The sequence below is a fragment of the Meleagris gallopavo genome, chromosome 8, assembly GCF_000146605.3.
Source record: "Meleagris gallopavo isolate NT-WF06-2002-E0010 breed Aviagen turkey brand Nicholas breeding stock chromosome 8, Turkey_5.1, whole genome shotgun sequence".
Classification (NCBI taxonomy): domain Eukaryota; kingdom Metazoa; phylum Chordata; class Aves; order Galliformes; family Phasianidae; genus Meleagris; species Meleagris gallopavo.
Window position 1 is genome coordinate 26,933,204 of NC_015018.2, and position 27,757 is coordinate 26,960,960.

At 42.0% G+C, this 27,757-nt stretch overlaps 2 long non-coding RNA genes across 5 annotated transcripts; one reads left to right on the forward strand and one right to left on the reverse strand.

Moving 5' to 3' along the window:
- Nucleotides 1-6: 6 nt before the first annotated feature.
- On the forward strand, nucleotides 7-15,170 carry LOC109368861. The gene is made up of 3 exons (XR_002117291.2): nucleotides 7-153; nucleotides 1,090-1,401; nucleotides 14,595-15,170. It is a non-coding gene; the product is annotated as an uncharacterized LOC109368861 (long non-coding RNA).
- On the reverse strand, nucleotides 7,066-27,428 carry LOC104912029. 4 transcript variants are annotated; one of them, XR_004160547.1, is made up of 5 exons: nucleotides 18,289-21,954; nucleotides 14,905-15,122; nucleotides 12,311-13,233; nucleotides 9,033-9,170; nucleotides 7,066-7,734 (listed from the first exon to the last, which is right to left on the reverse strand). It is a non-coding gene; the product is annotated as an uncharacterized LOC104912029 (long non-coding RNA). The 4 variants fall into 4 exon arrangements; XR_002117290.2 differs by lacking the exons at nucleotides 7,066-7,734; nucleotides 9,033-9,170 and adding an exon at nucleotides 9,179-10,896 and having other exon boundaries at nucleotides 18,289-21,951; XR_004160548.1 differs by lacking the exons at nucleotides 7,066-7,734; nucleotides 9,033-9,170; nucleotides 18,289-21,954 and adding an exon at nucleotides 26,706-27,428 and having other exon boundaries at nucleotides 10,984-13,233.
- Nucleotides 27,429-27,757: the final 329 nt, after the last annotated feature.

A 27,757-nucleotide genomic window follows, 5' to 3' on the forward strand; every position in this document is an offset into this window, starting at 1 on the left:
GTTTTTTTCTCCACTTTTTGTAAACAGAGTAAGTAACTGCTCTACAGAAGGACTTCATAAGAGAATATCTGGTTGAAATCCTAACTTCAGTTCCTCATTTTTTGCTTTGGATATCATAAATGATGGGAAAAGGAGGATTCTGGCAGAAGAAAGGTGAGGAAAATTAGGAATGTACGGATGTACAGCTGGAGGATGACTATCATCACAGGCCTAGAGTTAGAGATATTACAACTTCTAAGGAAGGGATGATTAATGTAACAACTACAATGAACCATCCCTGTGGGACATCTGAAATTGTATGAAAATATTTCCATCAGCACAAAACAAAGGGCTGAGGGCTCTAAGAGCAGGAGACGCAGCACCACAGTAGACCAAACAGCAATGTGTTATAAATAGAACTTGTGTTTGTCCTTTCTGAGCTTTCAATAACTGTGATATTCCCAACCGCAAGGTTTGGAACTGTTAGATGAGGAGTTTACCGTCTATACAAATATACATAGACATACTAATATTATGATATGTGTGTTTTAATGTTTGCTAATCCTCCAGAGGCAGTTCAAACACACATTGCATTAAACTACAACTAAGTCACATCAGGCATGGAAAAGGATGCCCAAGGGATGCTCCCAAAAAGCAGTGTGCAGGATTGCTGCAGGGCTGCCCCTCAGCAGCCTAGAATGTCACATATCTCTCCACGTGCACAGCAGTGCTTTGCAGGTATATCTCACAGCTCCAGGCTTGGCCTCCAGTCATTACCCAACTCAGATTCCTTCCTAGACAGTGTTGGCACACATTGGATAGTTATAGATTCTAAGCATGCAGAAGGCACACACATGCACTAGTGAAGTTAGAAACCTTGTAGACTAAGGAAAGTGGTACTGTATTACATGTATGAAAGCAAAGTAGGCATGTTTGAGTACACATGAAGTGTAAATATGTTTGAAATGTGATAGCATATGTGCTCCGGAGTGCAAAGCCAGGTCCAGGGGTATCATTATGGGAAATGTCAGAGTAGGTTATTAAGAAACTTATTAAGAAACTATTTGCATTGGCACTGCTGAAGTGTTGGATGCCTCTGCTTCTTCTCAGACAGAAGCGCTGTGACAACTTGAAGTGTTTTTGTGACAGATCCAAAAATAGTAAGCCTTTCTCTGCACAAAGCACTGCTAAACTGACAGCTTGCAATCAGTCAATGGAAGCTGTGTAACTGATGGACATCTGCATTTGCACCATTAAGTCTGCTGCCATGAAGCTGCCACCTTTCAGGTTCTACTGATGGAACAGCAAGACAGGTGAACTGACACCCCTGCAGCACCCATCCCCATCCAGCTGAGCAAGGCACTGCCTGGTATTCCCAGATCAAACAAAAGAAGAAAAACTGCTTACCTTTGAAGGCTACAGGTAAGTAGAGATTGCCTGAAAGACAGCCTTATCTCCACTGCCAACCCTTAAATGAGATCTGGGAAGGGGTGGATCCTGGCTTCACCCCTTCTGGTCACTCAGGTGCAGTGCATTGCATTGCATTGCATGCACCTGAGCTCCCCTGGGTTGGCCCTGCCTTCCACTAGGTGCTCAATCACTGCTTCAAGCCACGACTTAACATTTCTGCTACACGCTTGGCCATGCAAAAAAATCAGTGATCAGGAATTTCCACAGGAGGAACTCCCTAAGCATGTGAAATGGAAAGGAACTGCAAAATCACATGAGCTGTTACTTCTTAAAAATTCCTGGATGTAGGGATGCAGGACAGTTGAAATGCAGGTGGTGAGGGAGAAACAGCACTGATCCCTGATTCTGTTATGGAGGACCTGTCCCATGAGGCTTGTGACACAGGCTGCCCAAAGGGGTGGTGGAATCATTGTCTCTGAAGTTGTTCAAGAAACATGGAGATGTGGCACTGAGAGCCGTGGTTAGTGGGCACAGTCAGGATGAGTTAGGGTTGGACTTGGTGATCTTAGAGATCTTTTCCAACCTGAATGATTCCATGGCACTTTGCGTCACAGTGCCTGCTGCACATGGGCATTCCTGGAGGGAAATGGGTGGTATGGGGCATGTCGTAGGGTGAGCTTTGGGCTGGCTGTAGGGATGAGGATGGAAGGCATGGTGTATGAACAGCTGCTTTGTGAGATGAACATCTGCAGAGAAAGTTTTCCCTCTGGCCTGAAACTCCATTGTGAAGTGACAATTGGTCCATTGGCCAACTAGCCACATCAGCACAGGTCTCCAGGGCCGAGTGGAGCAGCAGATTCATGAGATGAGGGTGACTGGGAACATCTAAAAGATCCTGAGAAGTTAAACTGTCCCCTGTGAACTCTGAGAGCTCACTGACATCTGTGGGCTTACTGTTGGAAGACAGTCAAGCAGCATAAGGCAGTCTTTACAAACAAGTGAGATGCTGGTCTTTAAGAACATTTAAGGAAAAGGGTTTTAGCAGTTATGTTTCATTGGGTATTTATTTAATGTGCCAGATCCAACAGGTGTAGGTAATTTGGAACAGCTGAGGACACATCAACTTGTGTGATGTTAAGGCAGTTACTCCAGAGAGGAAGGGGGGAAATATTAGCATAACTATCTCCTCACACATTCTCTCTTGTCTTTGTATAACATCTGACATACTGCAGGTCCCTGCCAGCAAAATAAAACAATGATCCCAACCCAGTGGGTCTGTTATTGTTGATTTATAAAATACTTACAGCTAGTTGTGTTAAATGTGTCCCTCCACTGTGAGAAACAATTACTGAGCATACAGTGGTGCAAGACTGTGCTGTTGTTATTATGTATAAAAGCATCTTCAAAATGTATTTTTAGGCATTTCAACCACCTTATGAAAACCCATCTAGAAATAAACATAGCTGGTCTAATGTATGTAACGAATTTAGCGGGCCGTTCTTCCACATTAAGAACAAATCTAATAGGGCGATTGAGCAAAGCCAAATGTCTCCAGGAAATTCCTTTATAATACATGATTGAATTATTGTTTTTCTATTAGGGCAGCCAAAACGTTCAGTGTCCTTGACAATACAGGATGTGTGCTGTAAGTTTTTGCCACTAAGCTAGGCATACTGTATCTGGATATGTGCCCAGCTATGTGAGTATTTCCATTTGAATGATTTATTCATTTTCCAGAGAAAGACTACAGAAGTTATACAGAACTCTGTAAATTTATTTCAGATCATACAAAAGAGCTAGATGCCTGGCTGCCAAATAAATGAAATCTAAGGAATCCAGAGGCATTTACAGCAAAGCTGAGATTTACCTAATGGACACCTATAAGTTATGCTTGTGAAACTCCTAAATCTTTTCTCAATAGAAACTGGGCACCTAGCTCCCTTTGCAAATACTCATCTCAAGCCCGCATTCAAGTCCCTGAATAAGTATCCTGACTTACAAAAATATTGGCCCTGCAGCTGCAACCACATATGCTATGAGAAGCTGCTGAATAGCAAATGTGAAAATTAGATTATTTATTCATGTCTGAATGTGATCCTAGGAGCCTAACTTGAAATGCCTTTTAAAACCTAGAACCAGTACTTCTACCCATTGAAGCAGCACAGAACAAAGTGCTTTGCAAACATCTCAGCTCATTGTGTGAAACTATTAATGCATCGATGTAGCAGAAACAAACTGAGAAATTGGTGTTCCAAAGTGGTAGTTTAAGCTCTGTTCCTCTGCCCCCACACTTCCCATAAGTTGTTGTTGTGATACACAGGAGTAGGAAGCTAAATAATTTGCATGTTTTGGGTTGGGTTTTTTTGTTTTTTTTTTGGAAGTACTTTGCATATTTCAGACACCTACCTGCACCATCTCTCTGGGTTTGCAGCTATGAAATGTATATATTAATTATCTCACTTTGGTTTTTGGAAGTATGGTAGTGACTTTGAGATATTCTGGCAACCAGCATGTAAGTAGTGATATAGCTATGTGTGAAAGGAGATGGGGAGGAGAACTCTGGCTTTCTCAAACTCTAGCTTGGGAAGAAGTGCTGTATATTAGTGTCAAGTCCTAACATTTTCTACAAGATCTTATGGCTCATTTGCTGTAGCACAGCTTTCTCTCTTCTATCTCCTTCATAGGGGAGGGCAAGTATTTTTTTTCTGTGAATAAAATATTTGCCCTACAGAAGTAGTCTCAGGTCAAATTAGTCATATAGTTGCAGCTGAAAACTATTTTTGGCCTAGGTTTACAGCACTAAAGAGGATATCCAGATCTTTTACCATTTAAGGCACTCAGCCAAGATGTGGGAGATGCAGGTTCAGTTCTCTCTGGGGAAAGGCATTTGAATCCAGCCTCTGGGAGGTAACTATCATCAGCGTGTTGCTGTATAGGGAATGGTGGGATGAGAGGGAAAGCACGAATCATTCAAGCAACTCGAAACTTGAACAGCATTGTGTCTCCACTGAGCTGTGGGTACTTCCTCAGCTCCCATTCTCCAGGAAATGTGGATGTGTGACTGCTGGGGCATCTGATCAGTGCATGAAAAAGGTACATTTGTTGAGTTTATTAATAACACAAAGCAAAAATCACCCAACTGAGTGCTTTCGCCAGCTCTGTACATGGAAAAAAATGTGACCTCCTAGTGGTGATGTTTCATTGTGTGTGCCTCATAGCCTTGCCCCTCAGTTTTATCTGAAATCCAAAAGCTCTCCAGGTTAACTCATATTTTTGTGCAGGATCCTAAAGCCAGCTGAGCATTTATCATCCTTGAGGAATCCAGCCTGTAGAGGTTTAATTAATTTTTTTCATACACAGATAAACAGATTCAAGATGTTCTTGCTCAACCAGGGGATAAAGGGTTCTCCCACTATCTCAGTTCTCAATCAGAAAAGCGGTCAGTTCCAACGTGCCAAGATTCTCCCAAAGCCTTAATTGCCGTCATCTGTGTTTACTAACGTAGGCTTACAAGCATCCTGAAAAACAACGACAATACCCTTTTCCATCCTGAACTTAGAAATCCAGATAGTCCCAGGCTCGAGTTTCTTGTTAGATGTGCCTGTAGCCTTGACTCCTCTGATAGAAATAGAAGATCCATACTTCAAAAGTAATGCTAGCCAGCTTCAGCCAGCTGCCCAAACTCTCACAAACAGAAATGTTAAAAGCCACAATTTCAGCTTGGAAAAGTACAAAGTATTAACTACATCCCCCCTGTTCACTTAGGTTCTCAAGGTTCTCTTAGGTTCACTTTTCCTCTCAGGTTACCGCACCATGCTTTAAGACCTTGTGAAACAAGTTTCTCACTGTTAGTACCACGTGTGGGTGGATGCTAAAGAGCCTTGTCTCTAGTGAATCCTCATCTGATATAAAAATGAGCTACAACATGATTGTATTCCATCTGAGGATTGGGCTATACACAATATTATAATGCTGGGATCACACTATTAAAAATGAATGATTGTGCCATGTAGCAGCTATTGGGTGATCCAACTTGGTTCCTTAGGAAACAAACTCAGCACCTGGAAAGAGATTCCACAATGCTTTTCCTTCCTCACAGAGCATCCTGAGCACCCTGGCTCGCTTCTACCTTCCTCCATGTCAGAGGGCAGGCTGTGTTCCCAGCGAAGTCCAACCAAGCTGACAAGCCTCTAAGTGATCTCACTGATCTTAAATAAGGAAAAATGATTGGGTTCAAGATTCAAAGAAGTGAAAAAATTTCACCCTTCTACCCTTCTCTGCCAAAGCCCAGGTATTTAAATTGAATGTGATTGCAACTGGACAAAAACAAAATGATACAACCAAAAGAAACTGAATAATTTGATTACCTGGGATCTCGGTCTTGTCATTGGGAATTCAGGTTAAAGAAGATGGGAAAGATATTACATTTCAGAAAGTTATTTATTCCCATGCTTTTGCCTTACCCTCATCTTTGTGTCCTAAAGGCTTTGTGAGTCGTTATCTGAGGATTAAATACTTTTCTGACCAGTTCTCTGAGGGACAAGTAGGTTCCTGCCTGTACAATATCATATAGCTGGCCTACAGTCTCACTTATGCTCTAATCATAAGTACAGGAACACAGCTGTATTTCAAGCTGAAAAAAATGTGGATCTAGGTTCTGGTTTTCACTTGTTCCTTTCTTTTCCACTTCTAATTTGCATGTACGCATATCCACTCTTCACAGATACCCAATTATGTCAAAGTTTCCTCCACCGTGTGACATCACAGAGTTGTATACTTTAGAACTCTTCTGAGAGCCTGTATCTTGTTAAAGTACTCCTCTCTACTACTTTCCCTTGATATGCTAGTAAGGCATATGCTCTCCTTTGCTTTAAGGCTGAATAAAAGCTTCCAACAATGATTACTGCTACAGCACAGAAGCATCCAGTTTACCAAGGATGCAAATGCAATTCATTTTTGAGAGCAAGAGATGGGCATTGAGTGTTATTAAAACTTGAATGATTTTAAAGACATTTAATTAGTCCTCAAAACATGAATTTGTTTCTAAACTTCAGGCAACCTGGTATCTCTTATGTGATTGGCTATTATATTTCAACCACTGCTGAAATGCATCACTCAATCCTCACTGTGCTGACATCCACTCTTCATTCTTCATCCACGCTTCCGAGTCAGACATTATCGTGACAGACTGCCTCTCTGCTGCCATCACACGGCCACAAAATGTAGTGAATATTGAGATGGGAAGGTTCAGCCTCCACTGCTGTACCTCCGATATCATGGGCCAACATAATAAAATAGGAGGCATTACTTTCAGAGCCTTCCAGAATTTTCTTGCAAATCTGTGCAGTTTGTCAGCTTCCACTTTGCACTCAGTGTAGATGAAGCCATGCTCTTGACCAGGTGCTGGTCCTGATGACAGGGAACCAGGGGTACTGAGATGTCAGGGAACAGCTGGGTCTTCAGCAGGAGATCCAGGAGGAGCATACAATTCCAGATGTCTCAAAATCTTTCACGCAGGACGAACTTAGATCACAAGTTACCATACATCTGACATGTTTTAGTGTTAAAAAGTAAACTTGGATTTGAGAATTTGGGATTTCTCTGTAGCATGTGAATGTCTTTCCAGAGCTGTCTGGAGAAGGAGTTTGTTCACAGATTGCTACAACTATTAATAAATGTCATTAGTAATATTTTTTGCTTTATTAAGCAAAATAGCATGAATTCTTTCCTCATAAATTGTAACAGGAACTCCTCCCTGTACAGTCTTCTGGCTGACAAGGATTGTAGGTCTAATTATTGGAACACGTGCTTTAAAGTGTTTTAGTGTCATGTATTCCTTCAGTTGTATTATACTGTAAGCCTGCTCTAGAAATAACACTATTAAAGCTTCCATTCAAGACAAAGATCAATCAAAGAGACAAGCAATTATTTCATTATCCTTAAGAAGCTCATAACATAATAAAAGGAACGTTAAAAATAAACAAAATGGGTGTTCTCGATTGAAAGATCAGTCATAATGACTTTTCTCAGAGAGTAAAAAATTAACCAGAATTAAGTTTTCACAGTTCTGAATACATTATGTATTCTCTGTTTCCAATGATTAAATAGGGAAAGCTTTCTCCAATATTAAACTAAGAGTGAAAATAGTAACAGTTGTACCTGAGTAGAAGCAAGGGTGAAGATTGAAAGCCAGATTTGCAGTCTTGCAGAGCAGAAGGTGTTGGATAACATTAGGTTTGACCAAGTCCTCTCAGAGTCCTCAGCCCAGGGGCTCAAGGGCAGGCCAAGATGATGGGCAGCCGCCTGAGGATGTGGGTCCCTTCCAGCTCAAGACATCCAATGATCCTACAAGGTCGGATGTGAAAGGAAGAAGCAACACGGAAGGACATCAGAGAACTTTTGTATTAGAAAAGTCTTCCCAAGAAACTGCAAAAAGAAAATCCAGACAGATAAGATATGGAACACTGGAGAAGCTTTTCTCTCCCCTCAGTGATCTACCCAAACCTGACTTGTGTGAATTGAAATGGGAAAGTCCAGCTGAGACTTCTTTTGTTGAATACTAACTAGGCTACGGTACCACAGTGATGGCAAAGGCTATAGAGTTCCAACTGTGCCTTGACTTCCAGAAACAAAATCCCACTTGGCGTTACTGCATCCCAACATGGAGCCATTGTTGGTTTAACCAGTTTGTCAATCCATATAACCAGTTCGTGCTGCTTTAGTTGTATGAATGAGTATTAATAGGTTGTCTTGTATATAGAGGAGGCAGCTGACTATGTATCGTGCTTTCTTCCTGACTCTTTGCATCTTTTTCTTCTGTTTCTTTCTCTCAAGGAGGCCTTCTGGTAACAGTTCTTTTCACGTGTTAGAACTGTTGCTTCTCTAACTCAAAATACTATGTGTTTTCAAAAGCTTAGTATGGAAGATATATTTCTAAGTTGTGTTTCTTTTAGTGAACACTAAATGTTGGCCATAGACAGCAGTAGACTCAGGATTTGGTAGTTAACCAGTAAAAATACTAAACCAGGCAAAGTCTGTCATCACATAAGAGACAGCTTTCAACTTTGCTAAATGTCTTTCTACTTACAAAGTTAATGGAAACCAGTCACAATGATAATATCTGTGACTGCCTTAAATAGAAAGAATTCTTGGTTCTTTGTGGTAGAAAAAAAGACTGGAATTTAAATTCTTGGGTTTTCCCTCCTCATTTTTAATTCCTTTCATTTGATTAAAAGACTTTTAAAAATGAACAGACCAATGAAGGGAGAAAATAGAAACGTACATTCAGTAAGATAAAAAACCAACCATTTGAAAAAGGCCCAAACCTTGCAATTATGAGAAATCCAACAGCCTTAAAACATGAGGACCAGAGCAGATAGAGAAGGTAAACAGAACCTGGGGCAAAACAGCAGGATTGTTACTGGAGGATGCCTGATAAAAACATGACAGGAGAAACCACCATGCAAACCACTTGCAGCTCAAAAATAAGAGCAGCAAATGGAGATTGGAGCTGCAGATAAGAACATGCAGAAACTTTGAGAGAAATCAAGGAGAAAAAAAATAAAGGCAATTTTTACATAAAGAGAAATCTCAGAGATCCAGATGTGCTAAAAGGCCAGCAGAATGGAGACGAAGATTCAAACCTGAAAGCTACGGAGTTCTGGATGAATGGCAAAGGACAGAGAACTGCAGTTCCTTCTCCTTTCCTCCAACATCTCTGCCTGAGGAATGAAGCTCCGATTGTATGGCAGCATATAACCATATTGCAGGTGTTTTCTACTCTGTAAAAAAAACCTACATCAGAATGACACGAATCATTCCCTCGAGGTTATGTTTCTCCATGTGTGAAAATATATACCTAGTCACCTAGCTACTGGTTACCTGATTGCTAAACTGCACTGCTGAAGGTTGGAGAGATTAATTCTAGCACGTCTTGCTATAGATTTCAGTGAAGCTGAACGTCTTTCTAGTTCTATTATAAAGAATCAATACCACAGCAAATGAAGACAGAAGAACTGCAAGCTACTATAGTTGTAATTTCTCCTGTTAAAAGAGCCTAAAGAAGGCAAATCATCATCCAAAAACTAAGGGTACAAACCTGTAAAAACGGCATTCACTAAACACGCAACTCATTCTTGCCCTTCCTCTTCCCTACTGCAAAAGCTTTGTGTTTGCAATTTTGAGCAGAAATGTTAAAAGAAATATATTTACCAGGGAGAAAGTTTGAAATCTCACATATGAAAGTATATGGCCAGGTGTCAAATGGCCAGGTGTAGAAGAGGTGCACAGGCACCTGTGCTGCAACAGAGCTCTTAAATGATTCCTTTTAAACATTTAAGCTAAGTAATCCCAGTCGATATGAAGCAGCGCTGATAGTTTTTCTAGTTTTTAATAGTAATGGATAGTACATCATTACTAAAAACACAATATTTTTGCACCTGGGCTCTTTTATGATAGTGTTACTCCTGTGCAAAATTAAATGCCAGCAAAAGAAGAGTGATTCTAAAATGAAATTGTAAAGAACTGTATTATTATGCTGAGGTAGTATGGTGATTTAATATGGTGAGTAGTCACACCTGAGTAATTAAAGAGTTTGTTTTTACAAGGAAGCACTAAGTTTACTAAAGTAAAATAAAAGTATTTTGTTACAAATAGATTATCTAATTGCTTTCACTCAACTCGGTGCAAACCTTCATATGGAAACTGGGATTTGACAGAAGTGTAGCTGGGGGGAAAAAAAGAGGAGAAAAAAAAGAAAGGAAAAACAAGTAAAAAGTTAAAGCAAGGTCCCTAAATACAAAGTGCTGCAGATGAGATCCAGAGCAAAGTCCTATTGCAGCTGCAGAGAAAGAAGCCCAGCTCCTGGCTCTCCTGTTCCATAAAGGCTGCTGCAGGTGAGGAGCTGGGAGCAGGATTAGGAAGACTCCCACTTCACACTGTAGGTAGTCAATATGCTAGCAAGGCTGCTTGACAGCCATCATCATTTATAGGGCTGGAGAGCTCTTTTTAAATTCTACTCAACAAATATACAGTAGGTGCTTAAGGAATGCAAAAGAATGTCCTACTTTCTCATCACATCAATGGGAACAGCTGGAAGGGGCCTAATTTCTGGACTATCTGCAGATTCATAAACTCTGTATCATGATATTTTAAGTGGAGTTCTGGGCTCTGCAGCGGAGGTGCCGTTGTCTTTCTGACCAGAACAGTAGCTTTGAGCAGCACGAAATCTTGATGAAAGTATTTGGAAATCTCAGCCCCGAAACAGCAGAAAAGCTCAATATCTATAGATATGGGAGGAAAAAGAGCACCTGCCCACCCCTCAGTTTCCCATACCCAAATCACTCAAATTTGCTTTCAGACCATAAGGACAACATTCCTGTAGAATATTTTTGCATTTTGTCCTCAGAAAATGAGTTTCCTGTAACTTTTGCAGCTTCCTTGTTTTCCTTCAGTGCAGCATCCTTCCAATATTGCTTTACAGATTTTTTGCATCACTCTATTCATTAGCTAGAAGGGTGAAAAAGAGAATTAGAAATCAAGCAAAAATAAGGATCTGTTCCCAAAACCAGTGAAAACAATGGCAGTCAAAGGAACTGGCAATGACCAAACATTTTATTTTCCTCAGGAGAGTAGAATGATCCTAGCCAAAGTTTCAGAGCATGAAGATCCTAGTAATTCATTCAACACAACAAAACAGAAATTGACATTGCATTTTGATTCTTATTCCTTGTTAATTGTGGCACTCACCTCATATTATATTTGAGCAAAAGAGTGATCATTATTGCATTAACTGAGCACAGCAAGGTCTTTCATCTTTCTATGGGATTTCAGGCTGACTACTGTACATACAGTTTCTGACTGCTGAAAGCTGAGGGTAATGCCTTAAAAAGATCTTTTTTTCCCTAACTTCGGAAATTACAAACAGAAGAGCCTGTGATGCAAAGATACACACAGAAGGAAATGATCTGAGAGAGGAGCCTTTAATAAGCTAAATAGGTTTAATAAGCGTAATGTACGTTCATGTCTTCATTAATTTAGTGGATGATTTTGAAAAGAATGAGCCTCTCTTTCACTAGTGCAAAGTGCAGCTAAATTCACCCCCTGCTGATATGCTGTGGGTAAAATCATCCAGAAATCACTTAATCTGAAAGGAAAAATCCTCTTAGGTATTTTCCCAAAGACTCCTTGAATAGGCTCAGAGTAGGCAATCGTACATGGGAGAAAGCAGTTTAGCTGGAGATTTTCCTACAGCACAACTCCTGCATTTCCTCATTTCCCCTTGCCTGCAAGCAATGGATCTGTCCTCTCCAGCTCTGACAAGTCTTTTTGGGGCTGCTATATGACATTTTAAAGCTGTTGATTTGTCTGGGCACCTCACATGGAACATCACACGGTCTGTGCCCCAAGTAGCATGCAGCCGGAATTGAGACTCTATAAATCAAGCCAGAGGAAATCTCAGGAGAGGGAGTTGTCACTTGAGGTCACGTCAATGAAAAAAAGAACAGCTTTTAAGAAGTGGGCATGTTTCAGCCCATTGGTGACCAAAAAACTGCTCATTAGGATCTGACTGAATGTCAAGAACATCTCTGTTTCCATCCTGTCTGCTTCACAGCAGTCATTCATCAACAGAGAGCCTCCACGTGCCAACTGACAGCACCCACAGTGAACGGGGAAAAAACAGAGTGACTGCACACTGCAGCCCAATGGCTCACCCAGCACCCTGCCTGCTGCAAAGGATGGGCTGAGACTGCAAGAGGCAACTCGGAGATGTCAAAAACTTAGGTAAAAAAACTGTATATACACACATACTACTACGACAATAACCCACCTCACCTCAGCTGAGGACAGTTTTATGCAAAAAGAACAGTTGCTCAAATACTTTTTTGAGGGGAAAGCCATTCAAGTTCTGGGAAATAGTTACCTTTCTATCTTACTACCCCTAGGATAGCTGTTGGTTCGATTCAGAAGTTGAGACTGGGGAGCTTTCATTCATGAATGCTGTGTCATGTAGAGAGTCCTCCAGATAGGGCACTTCAATATCCTTGTTCTGCTTTGAGCATGTAAAAGAATTCACAAGAATTACCTTAGTATGAACTTCTATCTCACTGGTGAGCTAACTGCTGTGAACTTGTCGCTGAACATTACTCTTTCTGCATGCAATCTACTTCTTTCCTGGGAGCCTGCTATCAGCCATGAATTTCAACTTCCAATTAGCAAATTTATTCTTCCAGGGTTTTTTTGTTTTGTTGTTGTTGTTGTTCCCTCTGGTGCCACCTAAAGTAACCCCCGATTAAAAGGAATCACATTCTGCTATTGATTATCCACGCAGCTTGCAACTAGCATTACAACTTTGCTTTGTTTTCATTGTATGCTTGACCTCTGCATTTGAAGGCTCACAGCAGTTCGTATTGACCTCCTTGATGTTTCTGGTTTCTTACTCTGTTAAAGTGACCAACAATAGTTTGTAACACATACACAGAAGAGTCCCCCATACACAGTCCTTGCTAGATGACAAAGACAAAGCTCTTTGGCCTGATGTGATACTTCAACTGCATGAGTTGACTTCATTTTTTGACCTGGGTTGGTCAAGTGTTACACCATATCGAGAAAGTCTTTGTACCATTAGTGGCTTATTTGCTGCTGGAAAATCCACATCTGCTGACAGGAATATGAGTGCCATGGATTGGTCAGCAAGTTGGTATTAAACTTCAGTAGTGAAGGGTAGGATATTTTTCCTCCTCTCCCAGCCTGTGAGTGATATTGATCCACATCCATTAATGTTTTTGCTACCATCCTCCAACAGTGTGGGAAACAAAAGACAGACTTTTCATGTCAACAAGAAATCTGGAAAAAATACAAAAACAGGGTTTCATAATCAAATAAATGTTTCTGTCCTTATACAGCATAAAGCTGCAGCAAAGAAAATGAAATGTATTTATGATTCCCCTGCAGTAAACATACTTGCAGTCTGAAAGACAGTATCAATATACACAGGAATTGTCTACATGTCATTGTAACTGCACGCTGCAATTGAAAAGCAAACAGCTTTTAGAACACACTGAGAAAAACTCTAATTTTAGGCACAGAGAGTGTGTTCACACTGCACATGATGGATTAATAATAGTGTGCTCCAGACAATCAACCTTAAAATATCTGAGACCTTATTGTGTTATTGGTGTTTATAGTTTGTACTGCAGTCAAGCCTTAAAAGCCCTAAGGCCTCAATTGTGCTGTGGATGGCATAAACAGAGCAAAAGACAGTCCTTGTCCCATAGATACTGCAGGCTAAATGAAACCTTGTCCATCACCTTCTCTCCAGCCTTATAGCTCTTCTCTACCTTACATCTCCAGCGCATAATCTCTCCCAGGTAGGAATGACGTGCCTCCAGCATGTCTGGATGGCACTGATTTTTGAACAGTTAGTGAACAAACAAAATACACTGAGAAGATCTGCTCGTCTTTTTTTTTTTTCTCCCCTCTTCTGAGAGTGGACTCCAATGGTTTTTTGGGAGTATTTACACTGGGATTGTTTTTTTGGAACCCACAGAAATATAAATCATAATAACTCACAAATTTTATTATCTGTGCTGTTGTGTAATTCCATTGTAATTCTCTGGAATTCTATTGAAATTCTTCGCACAGATGCCTCTGTCCTTCGCTAGATCTGGCCAAGAATTGAATGTGGGATGGTGAGGAGCCTTAATATGATAGAGGAATGTGTCCATCAACACTATTGTAATTCTAAGCAGCCAATTCTTTTTCAGTTCCTTTCTCAAAGGCTGTGGCAATGAATGAACCAACACTGGAGTCAAGCACAGCAGAAAATTTACTTGCTTCTGATTCCGACTAGCAAAATAACCTCCTCTCATGAATTTTCTGCTGCTATTCTTAAGAAAGTAAAGGTTAGGTAAGAAACTTAGTGCTATGGATTAGCTAGGCTTCTAAATTTTTATTTTTTCTGACAGAACCAGCTGAGAACTAGTTGATATCAGTGGTGTTTCTGCCTTTTTCACAACTCTCAGAGCACTCTGGGGCTCTCTTAGCAAGTGATTTGACATGCCCACCATTCCCAGACTTCTAGGAGCCTGCCCACTTCTGCTTTTTCCTGCTGGTCTCCTTACAGCTGCTCACTGAACCTCTTGCCAGACTCATCTGCAAGAAAGCTTCTTCCAGGTGCAATCTCACAGTTTTACCATTTTCTGCAGGCCTCAACTCCACCTTGAGTGTGAGCATCCTGACATGATATTCGTGGCTGATTCTGGACCCATGCTCTCTACAAGGAAGCAACCATCCCAGATGTTACAGGAGGAGCCTGGGCTTGCAGACAGGACAAACAGTGCAGGAGCCTGGTGATGCACAACTTTTGGTTCTTCATCACTCCAGATTCATGCTGAAGAAAACTGTTGAGGTCTATGAGCCAACTCAGTGCCATGATCTCTCATCCCAAGGGAGGTTACAGCAAAAAGCCATTGGTGCCTGCATGGCGCAGATGTTCTGAGTTTGGTAATTACTCACCAAGAAGATTAAAGATCAGGTGGTCACCTCAGTTGTGTCTACTTTGTCACAGCCCTGAGGGCTGTCCCCAAGTCTCAGGAGCAGAGAAATGCAGTTGGTATCCTGCAGTTCCAGATGACAGTTCCGAGGTTTCAGTATTGGTGTTCCAAGACAGGGAGACACTACAGGAATATTAATTCTCCATTAGAGATGTGATACTGGGATGTCTTACCAAGAACCTAAAAAAATAATAAAATCTAGGCATGAGTGTCCTCTTGCTAAATCTAGCCCAAAATTTACAATTGTCATCAAGTGTGAGCTGGGTACACATCTGTTCCTCTGGATTAGCTGCAGCCTCCCCGCACCTTATGTCAGGTCCCACAGACCAGCTAGGCCCATGCCTCCAGCCCAATCTATAGGTCCAAACTCAGCTGCTAGTGCTGCTCTTATTTATGCTGTGCTTCTGCCACTGCCCACTCATTTACTGAAGCAGCCTGCGAGTTGCTCAAACCCACAAGAGATGGCTCTATTTCTCTACCCAGCCCCATCATGATCAATTGTTCCCACCAATTTGCAATTTCTGCAGAATGTGTGCCAGTTTTATTTCCAAGAATGCAAAAACACCAACATTTCTCAATTATTCAGATAAATTTTAGCTTGTCATCATCTTCCATTCACTTGAACTGTACGCCATCACCCTACCTCAGCTCACTGTTGTGCTGACATGGGCTGCGTGAGATTGCTCCCCATTGCAGCACAAAGGAGCAGGATGCTGTTGCCCTGCCACGTGTGGCAATGCTGCACTCCTCTGAATCTGGTTTCTAAACAAACCCTCTACAACAGACCAATCTGTTAAACCTTTGAGAGCCTCATTTCCAGGTTTCAACAACATTCTCTTCAGAAGTGAGCACTTCATAGAGTTCATTTAAGGTTATCAAAGTCACAACTTGCTGTCAGCACTATTTACCACTTCAGTGGCTCAGCTAAGGCCTCAGCTGCTGCAAGCCAGCTCAGCACTAATAGCAGAGTCCTCCTGATTTACATCAACCTCTGCCAAGCTGACAGCTGTCCTCCACTGCCTCCCAGTAGCTGTCTGTGTACACATTCGTTGCAGACAGCACAAAAGCAGATTTTCTCCTGTCACCTCTGTCCAGGCCATGTGTCTATACTGGAGCAGCAAGCACATTGGATGCCCCATGTTATGCAGTCGGCTGGACCCAACAGCCTGCTCGGAGCACGCAATACTTGGGGCTGCCTTTCAGGATCAAATCTGGGATATTTCCTTTATGGGCTCTGATCCCTTACCTCTCTGCAAGCCCTCACCTCCTTTGTTTGCTAACTAGACAGAGGGAACAGAACTCTCTTGTTCCAAACATCACTTTGTAATTCTCTGTGCTTTTCCCAGGCAGAGCAGCTCAGCTCTACCACAGTCAAAATGCTGTTTATCAGTTTATTTTTTCTGTCATTCCTACGCCTGCTCCTTTCTGACTCCTCAAAACCTGGCTCCCACAGATCCAAGCCTAAGAGCTCCAAACCTTCTCAAACCCCGTCCAGTTACACATTAACACCACTGACATCTTTGATTCTACACCCTCTATCTTGTCTCAGACTTTTGCAACACTCAACGTCATCTCCAGAGCCTATATAAAACAAACTACCAACTCCTCCAGCCAAAGACTCCAATGGCATCTGGTCCATCTGTTCCATGGCAAACTGGCAGCACAACAATAACTTCCAGTAAGCTGAGGAGCGGATGGTTTTAGTGAATAAAACCACTGTGCCTTCTGTCTTTTATTTCAATAGTAAATTTAATTTTATTATCTTTCCCCCAGTTTGCCACAGGATTGTGCTGAGGGCCCTCACAACTAAGTTGCAAGATGGGAGGTTTAGACCCAGTTACTGGGGTGATACAGGCTGATAAAACACAGTTTGCACCTCCTGCAGAAGTCTAGCTTTTAACAATGAGCTGGGACTGCATGCAGCGAGCCCCAGACATCCTATTTTGGGAGCTGCTCACAACATGCTGGAAATGGCACAGCACAGAGAACACTGGGAGCTTTGGGACATCAGAATGGTGGCTCTGGTGAGGTTTCAAGAGCTAGTCTCCATGATCTAGTTGGAAGCTGATAGCTTGCTGGCAAGCGATTACCATCTCTACCATATTTTCAAGATACTTTTACTTTTAAAATTTTACTTTAAAAACCAAAATCTGAGATGACTTATTGCACGCTTCCAGTAGCTGGAGTGTTGAGAAAAGCCTTACATGTAGCACGAAGAAATGGTGAGAGCTGACAATATGATATCATAGTTTGCCAAGAATCATTGAGGTTGGAAAAGACCTCCAAAGTCATCTCGTCCAACCATCCACCCACCACCAATATTGCCCACTAAAAACCACATGACATGGATACTATAGAAGCAAAGAATTGTTTGAGTTGGTAGGGGCACTTAAAGGTCATCTAGTCTGTATCCTGCTTAAGAGAGGGTGGTTCCTTCCAGAACATTTGTCATTCTAGAAATTTAGTATTAACGTACAGATCTCACGTTTTTGTGCCTTTATGAGATAATTTTTAAAGAACGTATCAGGACATTGTGCTCCTGCACTGTTTGTTAATAGTTTCCTGCCTCCCTTCAGGAAAAATGAAATATTTCTTCTCTGAGCTTTTCATGCAATATTTTGCCAAGTCAAAGCACAAAGGAAAAACTATTTACACTATTTTATAGGCCAAATGTCAACTTGTTTTTCTGAAATCTTTACTAATCTTCCTGGCATTTAATACACAAACAGAGATATATATATTTATGGCTTTCATTTCTTGTGGCAGTACCCAAAATATTCAACAGGCTGATGCACAGAGCTGTATTTCTTTCATATGTAAGAAAGGGAGAGACTGAATGTGCCAGAGAAGGTGGATAGCAGCTGGGTAGGAAGGAAAGGCATGGAATCACTTTGTTTTTGTGAGCCTTTTTAATTGGGTTTCATTAATCTCTGCTGAACCTGACTACAGACAGCATACTTCCCCTTTTGCCAGAACCTTGGTCCCGCCCGCAAAAAACAGCCTTTTTTTCCACATGGAGAAAATACTCCAATTTCAAATCCACTCAGAAAATTCACCCTGTTTCTAATTTGGTTCAGCATTATTACACCAGGCAAAAGGAGCTGCATCCCAGTGCCTGCCCCTGCCCACCAGCCCATGGGGCAGGCTTGGAGCAGCTGATCCTACTGCTCTGTGCCTGCCCAGGTCAGCCTCTGGTTCCCAGGAAAACATTTCTTATCTTTCCACTGAGTTCTTTCTATTAAAGAGAGAGATTATTATTTTTTTTAATAATAATAAATAACCAACCCTGTTACCCCAAAAAAGTGTGATGGTCAAAATCCAATTAAAGAAAGAAAGACTTACTTACCCACACCAAAGATCAGGGCCAACTAAACATTCCAAAGGAAGGAATCTCCTGGTAAAGAACCTTCGCCTATGGCAGCCAGTCCTTAAATGGGGCTCAGAGAGGGGTGGAACATGTTTTCACCTGTGCTCGTGGGGCTGGCTGTGTCCCTTCACCAACCAGGTGCTCAATCATTGGTTCAGGCTGTGACTTAGCAATTCTCCTACAGCTTTACAGGCACTCACAACTATACACGCAATTACTTATCAGCAGACTTGTGCCATATTGAGATTATGCTCAACAAAGCTCGAGGTATGAGCCATGTATCAAGTTGCTTTCTATGAGCTGGAACTCTTGTATTCCTAGTCCCACTATTTATAAGCACTGACAAAAGTCTGTATTTTACTTAAAATATGATTACTCCAATGGCTCAGTGTGTCAGCAGCCTCTGGTATTCAATTTTGGGACCTCAGCCCATGTCAAGGATGTGTCTGTAAAATATAGCCCACCATATAATTAGACTTTGAGCATAACTTAGGTGTGTGTTTTGTTTTGTTTTTTTTTACATTTCTGATGCTCTCAGAAGAGAGGATTCTATCAAATTCTCCCTTCAGGTTGGATATTAGGAAAATCTTCTCCAAAGGAGTGATTGAACACTAGAGAAAAGGCTGCCCAGGGAGGTGGTGGAGTCTCTGCCCCTGGAGATGATGTGTAGATGTGGTACTAAGGGACATGGTAGGGTGGGCAGTACTGGTGGTAGAAGGACAATTGGACTAGATGATCTTAGAGGTCTTTTCCAACCTAAACAATTCTATGATTCTATACATGACCTATTGGCTGTGGGCTATTGGCATCAACTGGCCTGAAAATAAGCTCCAATTATCTACAAATGTAACTGCTTTCTCCTTTTTCTTAGTCTTTTTGCATTTGTTAACTCATCAGAGAGGAAACAGGAGGTACCTGGCATTAAGAGACTCACTCAAGGTTGCAAAATGAGTCAGTGGTGGAGCCCAAATGACGTCCTGGAAGCTCCTTCAACATATTTATTATTTTCATCATATTCTATAATAAGAGTTACTAGGAAGAAGTTTATGAATATTAATATTCATCTGATGTATACAAGACCAATCATTCCATGAAGTAATACAGTTGCCTTGATAATGCTGAACGATACCTAAACCTGTAAAACCCCTGTGTGACTCTCCTCCTGCCTACTGTCTATTTAAATGACAGCTAGTGAGAGGTTCCTAGAAACCTTGTCCCTACCAAAAACCCAGATGGTGCTCTGCAGCTCCATATTAGATCTTTCCAAACTACTTGGGAATTACAGGGCAGCAATATCCCACTTGGGATACTGCCAAAGCCCCTTGGGGCTTCCATTCCCACGTATTCTCAACCTTCTTCCAACTACAGTACTGTCTGCTGCTCCGAGCCCAGCAGAATGGCCTGATTTTAGATACTCTCCTAAGAGTGACCCACAGGACCAACCCTCATTTGGGAAGGAAGGTTTTCAGAGTGCTAGAAGCAATATACATCACTGACACTGCAAATAATTCCTTTGAAGTATCACAAAGATGTGTCTGAAAGGCATGATGCTCCTTTCCTGGTGCTCTCCTCTCCTGAAATGGTTTCACGTAACAGAGCAACTTTCAGCAAGGAGCATTTTGCCCAACTCAGATCTTTTCCATCTGCTGTGATCTGTACAGGGGGCTTTAATATTTCTACCTTCTTGGCTATTAGCCCACTGAGGCTGTCTGTTAGGATAAAAGAAAAAAGTGAAATTATAGTCTCCCCTCCTAACACACTTCTATTTTTCTGTAAGAATCCTGCTTACAGCACTTAGGTTTCTAAGAAGATGCTGTATGTTAGACATAGACAAAAAAAATTAGCTATAGACAAAAGACTGCCTTGAAGGAGAAAAGTATTGCTGTTATGAAACTTAAAATCAAACAACCTACTTTCCTCTACTTGTTTTTGAAAAGAAAAAAATCAGTTTTGGGGGGAAAAAAACTGTTTTAGATCAAATATTCTTGTTTTCTGCTAAAAAAAATCTAGATTCAGCCAAAATAGAGATATATATTTTTAATAGATTGTCAGTGAAATCTCCTGTACGTGGATAAGTAATAAAAGGATGGAACCCTGCCCAAACAGTGTGCAATCTAAGTGATATTTAGGCATACTTCAAGCCTCAGCTACCGCAGAAATTGATTTATGCTCCCTTTTATCTTTTTACTGTAGTTTATTTCTTATGTCTTCAGTCCACAGCTAAAGGATTACTGCAGATGGCTCAGAGCAGGGGAAGGAAAGGTTAGGCTCACTGGGCTCTGGCGGTCTCCATCCAAGATGAGCTCTTGTGGGATGCCCCAGTTTCAGGTCAAACTCCAGTGGCAGGGGATGGGACCTCCTGATCCCAAGGCTGGCATGCTGGGATGTGGTTTTCCTTCTGCCTTCTGCACGGATGCTGGGTTTGGACGCACATTCAGGACATAAACTTCCCCAGGACCTGGAAATGTGAGTGTGTTGTGCCTGGGTCGAGCCTCTGTCTGTTAAATACCCACTGTCATTGCCTTCTGGTAAATGGTGATCAATGCATGTTTTACAAACCACAGGGAACCATGCAGTTATCCAGCGCCTTTCACCAGCGGCTCTCAAAGTACCGCACAAACAAATAACCAAGTTTTACAGTAACTTTATATTGCAGCTTTTCTAGACAGTGGGAAACTGACATCAAAGGGGCTTCCCACCACTGCACAGCAAAACTGCACTAACTTATGGGCACGACACAGGAATCCTGATTCCAGCTCTGATTTCATCTCTCAGGCAAAATTTGTTATTTCTCCACTTCCTTCTGGCAACTGGCCCAAGGTTCCTATCACTGCTGGCCAGAGATAGGGCCGATCATCCACACCAGCATGCTTTTTATTCTCTTTAAAAGGAGCACGTAAAATGAATGAACTTGAGAGAGCAGAAGAGATGCATGGGGGACAAAGGGAGCTCTTTAGAAAGCGGCTGGTCAAACACACACCAAAATCAACAGATGTAGCAGGGCAGAGGACAAAGCAAAGCCCTTTCACTGCTGTTTGGGTGCTGCCCTGAATTTCTGCTCTGCCATGGTGGGTTGAGATCTCAGGCTAAATAATTATCAACAACACCTATTGATTAATAGCAGCAGCGGCCCTAGTGAAAAATCTCAGGTCCCGTACTCACAATTCTAGTCACTTCCCTAACCTACTTCTAAAATTAGAAACAAACAGGCCCCTTCTAAAAGCAATAAACAGCACTTTAATTGGACTGAAGCCTATAAATCTGTCAGCAGCTAGTTACTCCAACTCCATTGTGCGACCAGCGCCTTTGAAGCCCCTCCCTTGCCTTCCACCGCAGTGCACTGGGATGCAGTGTGATGGGGCTGTGAGGTGTAGGGCTGGGGGGGGTTGCTCCAGGTCAGGTGGACGTCATAATGGGGCAGGAGGAGAAGGTCAGGCTGCAGATGGCTGCTGCACATGGTCTGTGAGCTCAGCAACAGAATCATAGGGTCATAGAATATGCCAAGTTGGAAGAGACCCATAAGGATCATTGAGTCTAACTGCTGACCTGAGCTGATGTACTGCACTTAGAAGATGCGTCTCACATCAGGGCTGTGGGAAATGCATATTAAAATGCATTTTGCTTAGCTAAAACTTCTTTTTTCTTCTTTTTTTTTCCTTTTCTCTTCTTTTTTTTTTTTTGGTCACCAAAGATTGTTTTAAAGAAACTCCGCCCTGGTTTGAAATGTTGCCACATGTTAGTGTCATAATGCAGCAAAACCCATCAAATGGGTACTAATCAATCCAGTTTCCACTGGAAAGAGGCTGTGTAAAGGGAAAATAAATTCAACAGCTGCTATTTCATATGCTTCAGCTGTTTTGAAGGGGAAAGGAGATGGCAGCCTTGTAGCAAAGGGCACGATCTGCAACTTTAGGAGTTTCTGCAGTTTGGTGCACATTGACCTGATTCCTAACAGGGAATGTGTGATGTGCAGAGACACGTCCCACTTTAGCCAAAAAAGTGCTTCTGTGTTCAGATGGTCTTCTGGAACACACATAGCCTTCATGTGTCATCCAGCAGAAGAGAAACTGCACCAGAGACAAAATTAGACAGTGGAGAGTAGGGGTAGGACACACAGGTGAGCATGTTGCTTTCTGCTCCTCCAGTGAGATTAGGTTCAGGGCAAGAAATAAAACTGCTCTCTTTAAAAAAGTGCTCAGGAAGAGGGAAAAAAAAAGGAGATATTTTTAGTACTACCTCAAGAACAAATAATGAAAACTTGCAGAGAGGTGTTTTGAGTAAAAAATACAAGATCACAAGAATACAAGATTGCAAGAATAAGGTGAGATGGCACACAGGCATCTTATAGGCAGAGTTCCTGAAATAGTGAGAACAATCATAGAATCATAGAATGGCTTGAGCTGGAAGGTGGCTTTAAGGCCATCTGGTCCAACTCTCTTGCAATGGACACCTACAGCTCAATCAGGTGCTCAGAGCCTCGTCCAGACTGACAATGAATGTCTCCGGGGATGGGATGTCCACCACCTGTCTGGAAAACCTGTGCCAGTGCTTCACTGCCCTTATTGTAAAAAATATATATATATATCCAATCTAAACCTCCTCTTTTTTAGTTTGAAACCATTTCCCTTTTCTATCGCAACAGAGCCTGCTAAAGAGTCTGTCCCCTTCTTTCTTGTAGCCCCCCATTACATACTGACAGGGCCACTCTTAGGTCTCCTCAGAGCCTTCTCTTCTCCAGACTGAACAGCCCCAGTTCTCTCAGCTTGTCCTTGTAGGGAGGTGTTCCATCCCTTGGGTCATTTCTGTGGCCCTCCTCTGGACCCTGTGTGTCCTTGTCCTGTTTCCTCTCCGTTTCCTCAGGAGGTTTCTTGTCCTCAGAGGACATGCTCTTCCCCCAGGCAGTGTGAGCATTCACATAAACAGCAGAATGTGAGAGCAAATAAGAACTGACACAGCAAGAACTGCCCACTACCATCTAGCTTCCCTCAAATAAATACCAAAAAACAACATTGTGTACATATTAGAAATATATACATACATATGCACATGTACTCACTAAGTGTATGTAATGCTCTCTCATAAGAAAATGTTGACAGCCTTTCAGCAAGCCGTCCTCAGCTGCTAGTAACAAGCACATCCTGCTTTCTAGAGGTGCGTTCAAGCCATTCCTGTGGAAGAATTGCTCTTAAAATCCTTCAGATGCCTTTGTACCTGGATAAAACATTAATACAAACTTCACACACGGAGTGTGGGGCAGGGTGACAAATCCCACCTCTTTAACAGCTGTGGCGGTGTCACCTGTAGAAATCAGGGGCTTAAAAGTAGAAGCCTGACTTAAATAATCTTGAGTTTTAAAAATAGATTGAGCAGTCAAGGTACTGTGAAACCAGGTGTTTTAATCTGAAATAACTTGGTCTAGCTGTCACATTGTGAGATGGGACCGCTTTCCTGTGCTTCCTCCCAGAGCTGCTCCCTGGCTGCAGCCTCACTTCAGAAAGAAAAATAGTACTACATTTCAGCAGTGTACCTGTAAAAACTGCTGATTCTCTGGACCATTTAAATAACCCTGCATTTATAAACAAAAGGGTTTTTTTTTTTCTGTTCCTATGAAAACACACTGGAACATTTCACCACAGTTTTCTTTCACTGAAATTAGCCAGAAAAGACAAGGAATTCAAAGAACAATTACAGAAAATATATAGTGTGCTGATTAGGAATCTCCTTGCTGTAGCATGGAGATAGCAGCTTGAAGTTCACATTAAACCCCTCTCCCCCTCTAATGAGATATGTCTTATTCAACCCAGAAAGATACATTTAACTGGGGAAAGAAAGCAGCCTTTCTCAGGTGGAAAAAACGGTTGGGGAAGGGAGGAAGAAATCATGTTAGAAGGTGAAGGCTCTGGTCACCTCAGGGCCTAAGAGGATCAACACCTGAGGGCTTCTCTCTCCCTGGCGATGGCAAAGTTGTTATTGCTTTGCTTTTTTCTCATAACATTTGCTATTGTTTCAGGGGCACTGTGCCCCCCAGGACCCTCCTCAGCACGGAGCAAGCTCAGGGGGAAAAGCCCGCTCCCCAAATGGGAGACAGCAGGGCAGATGTGGACTGCAGGAGGCAACATGGAGCAGCCATTGCCATTGTTCTGCGGGGCCTTGTTCACAGTCTCCACACAGTTGGGCTGTGGGAGCAGCTGGGAGCAATTACAGCACATGAAAAGAAGGGCACGGGATTAGGCAAGTGATGAAAAAGCAAGGGGACCACTAGATTTATCACTGGCAGAACAAGGCAGCCCTTCTCCAGAGCCAGCCCTATCACATGTTCCTGTTCTTGTTCCTGTCTTCTGGGCAGTAGTTACAGTGCCAGGAGCTGCAGGAGAGGATCCAATTGTGAGAATTGGCCCTGAGGTGGTGAGGATCAGTCTCCCTTTGGCTCCCACCAAGAGGACATGGTGGAGCCCATGGGCAGATTTCAATCTCGCCCTCTCTTTATATGGGAAAAAAAAAAAAAAAGCAGAGGCACAAATTTTGCATTCCTTGTGAAATTTCTTCAGCTTTTCCATATAATCACCACTGTAAAATAGAAAAAAAGAAAAAAAAAAAAAAATTCCTCGTAACTTTCTTTTTTTGCGAAGACTGAGTACTTTCTGTACTAGAAAGGTTACTCAGAAGGTAAAGCATGTGTTTGCCATCTTAGTTCCTGATATGGAAACCATATGCTTAAATACACCACCAAACATACTCAATATAACACTCTTTTTTATTAAAGGTGGTTTTATAAAAGCTATCCACCTTCCATCCATTGGTGACTCCCGGAGAGGTCACATATTCCTCATTGTGAATATCAATATGTATTTGGGGTAAATTAAACTCCAAATAGGCTGTTTCTGATTATTACTGCCAAGGGAGCAAGAGGCCATCTTATTTTCCCTCACTGATAAATTAAAAGAACTGTAATGGGTGATTTCTGCAACCTGTAAAAGGGCAAAACCATCTGTAACTCATTTAGTGTCGCTTTAAAGAAAATTTATTTGATTAATTTGGGTAGAGTATAGAAAGAATATAGATTTAAAAAATAGGAATAATAAAGCCCTCTACTGCTCAAGAGGAAGAAGGGAAGAAGCAGCAGAAGAAAAAAACTCTGACCCAGAATAAACGTTTGAGGGGATTAAACCATGCTTCATGTGTTATTAGAAATATCTGTTATAGAGGCTGCTGCCTTGCTCTTGAGAGAGCTGATTTTTGCCCTGCCAACCAGAAGATCCTACCACGACATGGCTCTTATATCACCCATGTCACAGAACTTCTTGTCAAACAACTGTTGTTAAATGCAGCACCTAATAGATAAAGAGATAGAAACAAGAGGGGAGAAAGAAGAGGGAGAAAGGCTGCCAACTGTCCATCCTTCAAAGCCGAGTTGATGGTAGAGACCCAAACTTCACTACCTTTGTCTGGCCTGACAAGCAGGAAGTGGAGAAAAGATCAAAAGAAAGTGGAAATCAAAAGGATTAATACATTGAAATTCTTCTGTTTTGCCACAGGCTGTCACCCTAGCTCCACACATGGCTCAGCCAGCCAGGCATACTCCATGGAAAGCAAGGGGAGAGAAACAGCTCTAGAAGCTCAGAAGTTTTCTCCTCCTGAAATTTCATTGGCCTGCAGGTTACCCGCATTCTCTGCTCCCCTGTTGACAATTTGGAGAACGATATTAAATAGTAACGATAATAAATACTAATAGGTTAATCTCTGTAAGTCATGCCAAATTCTATGGGGCCAGGGTTTGGCAAAAGTGTTCTGCCTCAGATGTGGAGTATCTAATGACATTTTTACTGTTGCAGGGTGTGCACGTGGCAGGCGGAGATGTCATTTGCACCCTGACACAGGCTAAGTCACTTACAGCTATGGATCTCATCAGAGGCTTGCACTGGGCCCTGGCCAAACCTTGCTTAAATCAAAGGGCGGGTTTGCCTTATTGTCTCTGGGCTGCTTTTCACTCACCCTGGGAGGAGGCAGGAGGCAGGCAGAGCTCCAGCCCGCTCAGCCAAAAAGTCTGGGTCTGATCTGCTGAAACCGTGAAGGATCTTTTCTTTGGCTTCAGTGAGCCGTATACCTGGGCAAGTCTAGTGCTCTGTGTGGTTATTTGCTCTTGATAACCTCATATTGTCCCTTTTTCCTCTCTTCTGGGTTATCTCAAAGTCGCCCATTTTGTTTTTCAGAGGTTGGAGTTCAAGACATCTGCTCAGAAATCCATAGGGAGACACATTATGCTGTTCAGCTCCTCTGCAATCGATGGACGTGATACGCCTACACTGCTCCGAGGCTTTAGGACCGAGGGAGATGGGTAACTGCAAGGATCTGGATCTCCCTTATGAGTTGTGACTCATCCAACTGCATTCACTCACCAATAGCATCAGCACTGGTGCGATCCCATGGGAAGCTCTCCGTCACCACAAGACTGACACACTACCTACCACGTGCCTCATCTCTCTCTGCTGAGCTCCTCGTGAGTCGGTTGGACTGCATCCCTACATCACGTGGCTCACTCCCTTTTGAAGATCTTGGATAAAATCACCTTTTCCAGGACAGGGAAACTTCTGGTTTTGTAGCTTGTAGCAGAAAGCACAGATGGGCCTTCACACTGTAAATGGAAAGAGAGGAAAAAGTATGAATCTTTTCAGGACATTTTGGAAACAAAGCAGTAAGAATTTCTGGAAAGCAATAATGCAGCATTTGCAACACTGGGAAAATGACAGAAACCTGGGAAATACTCATCCAGATATTTTATTGTTAAAAATTTATTTTGTTATAATAATATGTTGATTTTCCTAATTAAACAGTAGGTGAAGTGTAGGTGTTGTGCTTAATTTACTAACAACTGGAGCCACCCTCACCCTGCTAAGTCAGATCTTCTCCATACATTTCTGACTTTCTGACTTTGTGGTTTATGCAGAGAAAGATTCAGTGATCCCATGGTACCCTTCAGCTCCTTTTGCCACAGAGGAACATCAGCTTCAGCCTGAAAATGTTCAAAGCATTCAGATATGTTTTTCATATGCAGACTGTTCAGTTTCATTTTGTTTCTCTTGTCTCTTTATTCTGAGTTCGACACTTTTTGTCAAGGAATAAAAGAAATTCCACTTGACATTAGGGTAAATGACCTTCATTTGGGAGCTACATAATGTTGACTGTGTGTGGTATCATGTAGGCTCCTGGATGAGCAGCACAGACCTGTAAGATAATGCTGGTGCAAGTTTGTGCTATGGCATTGTGCAGGGAAACCTCGTGGCTTGTTTTTGCAAGTATGTCTCCAGCAGAAGATTATTGATCTCTGAATCAACACAGTGACATGGTCAGAAAATTGTCCTTCCTCTTCTCCTCTCCCTCTTCATTTCTGTTGCTTTATTCTATTTTCTCCTAAGAGAGCTTTTATTCAAATATCCCACATGCACACTCA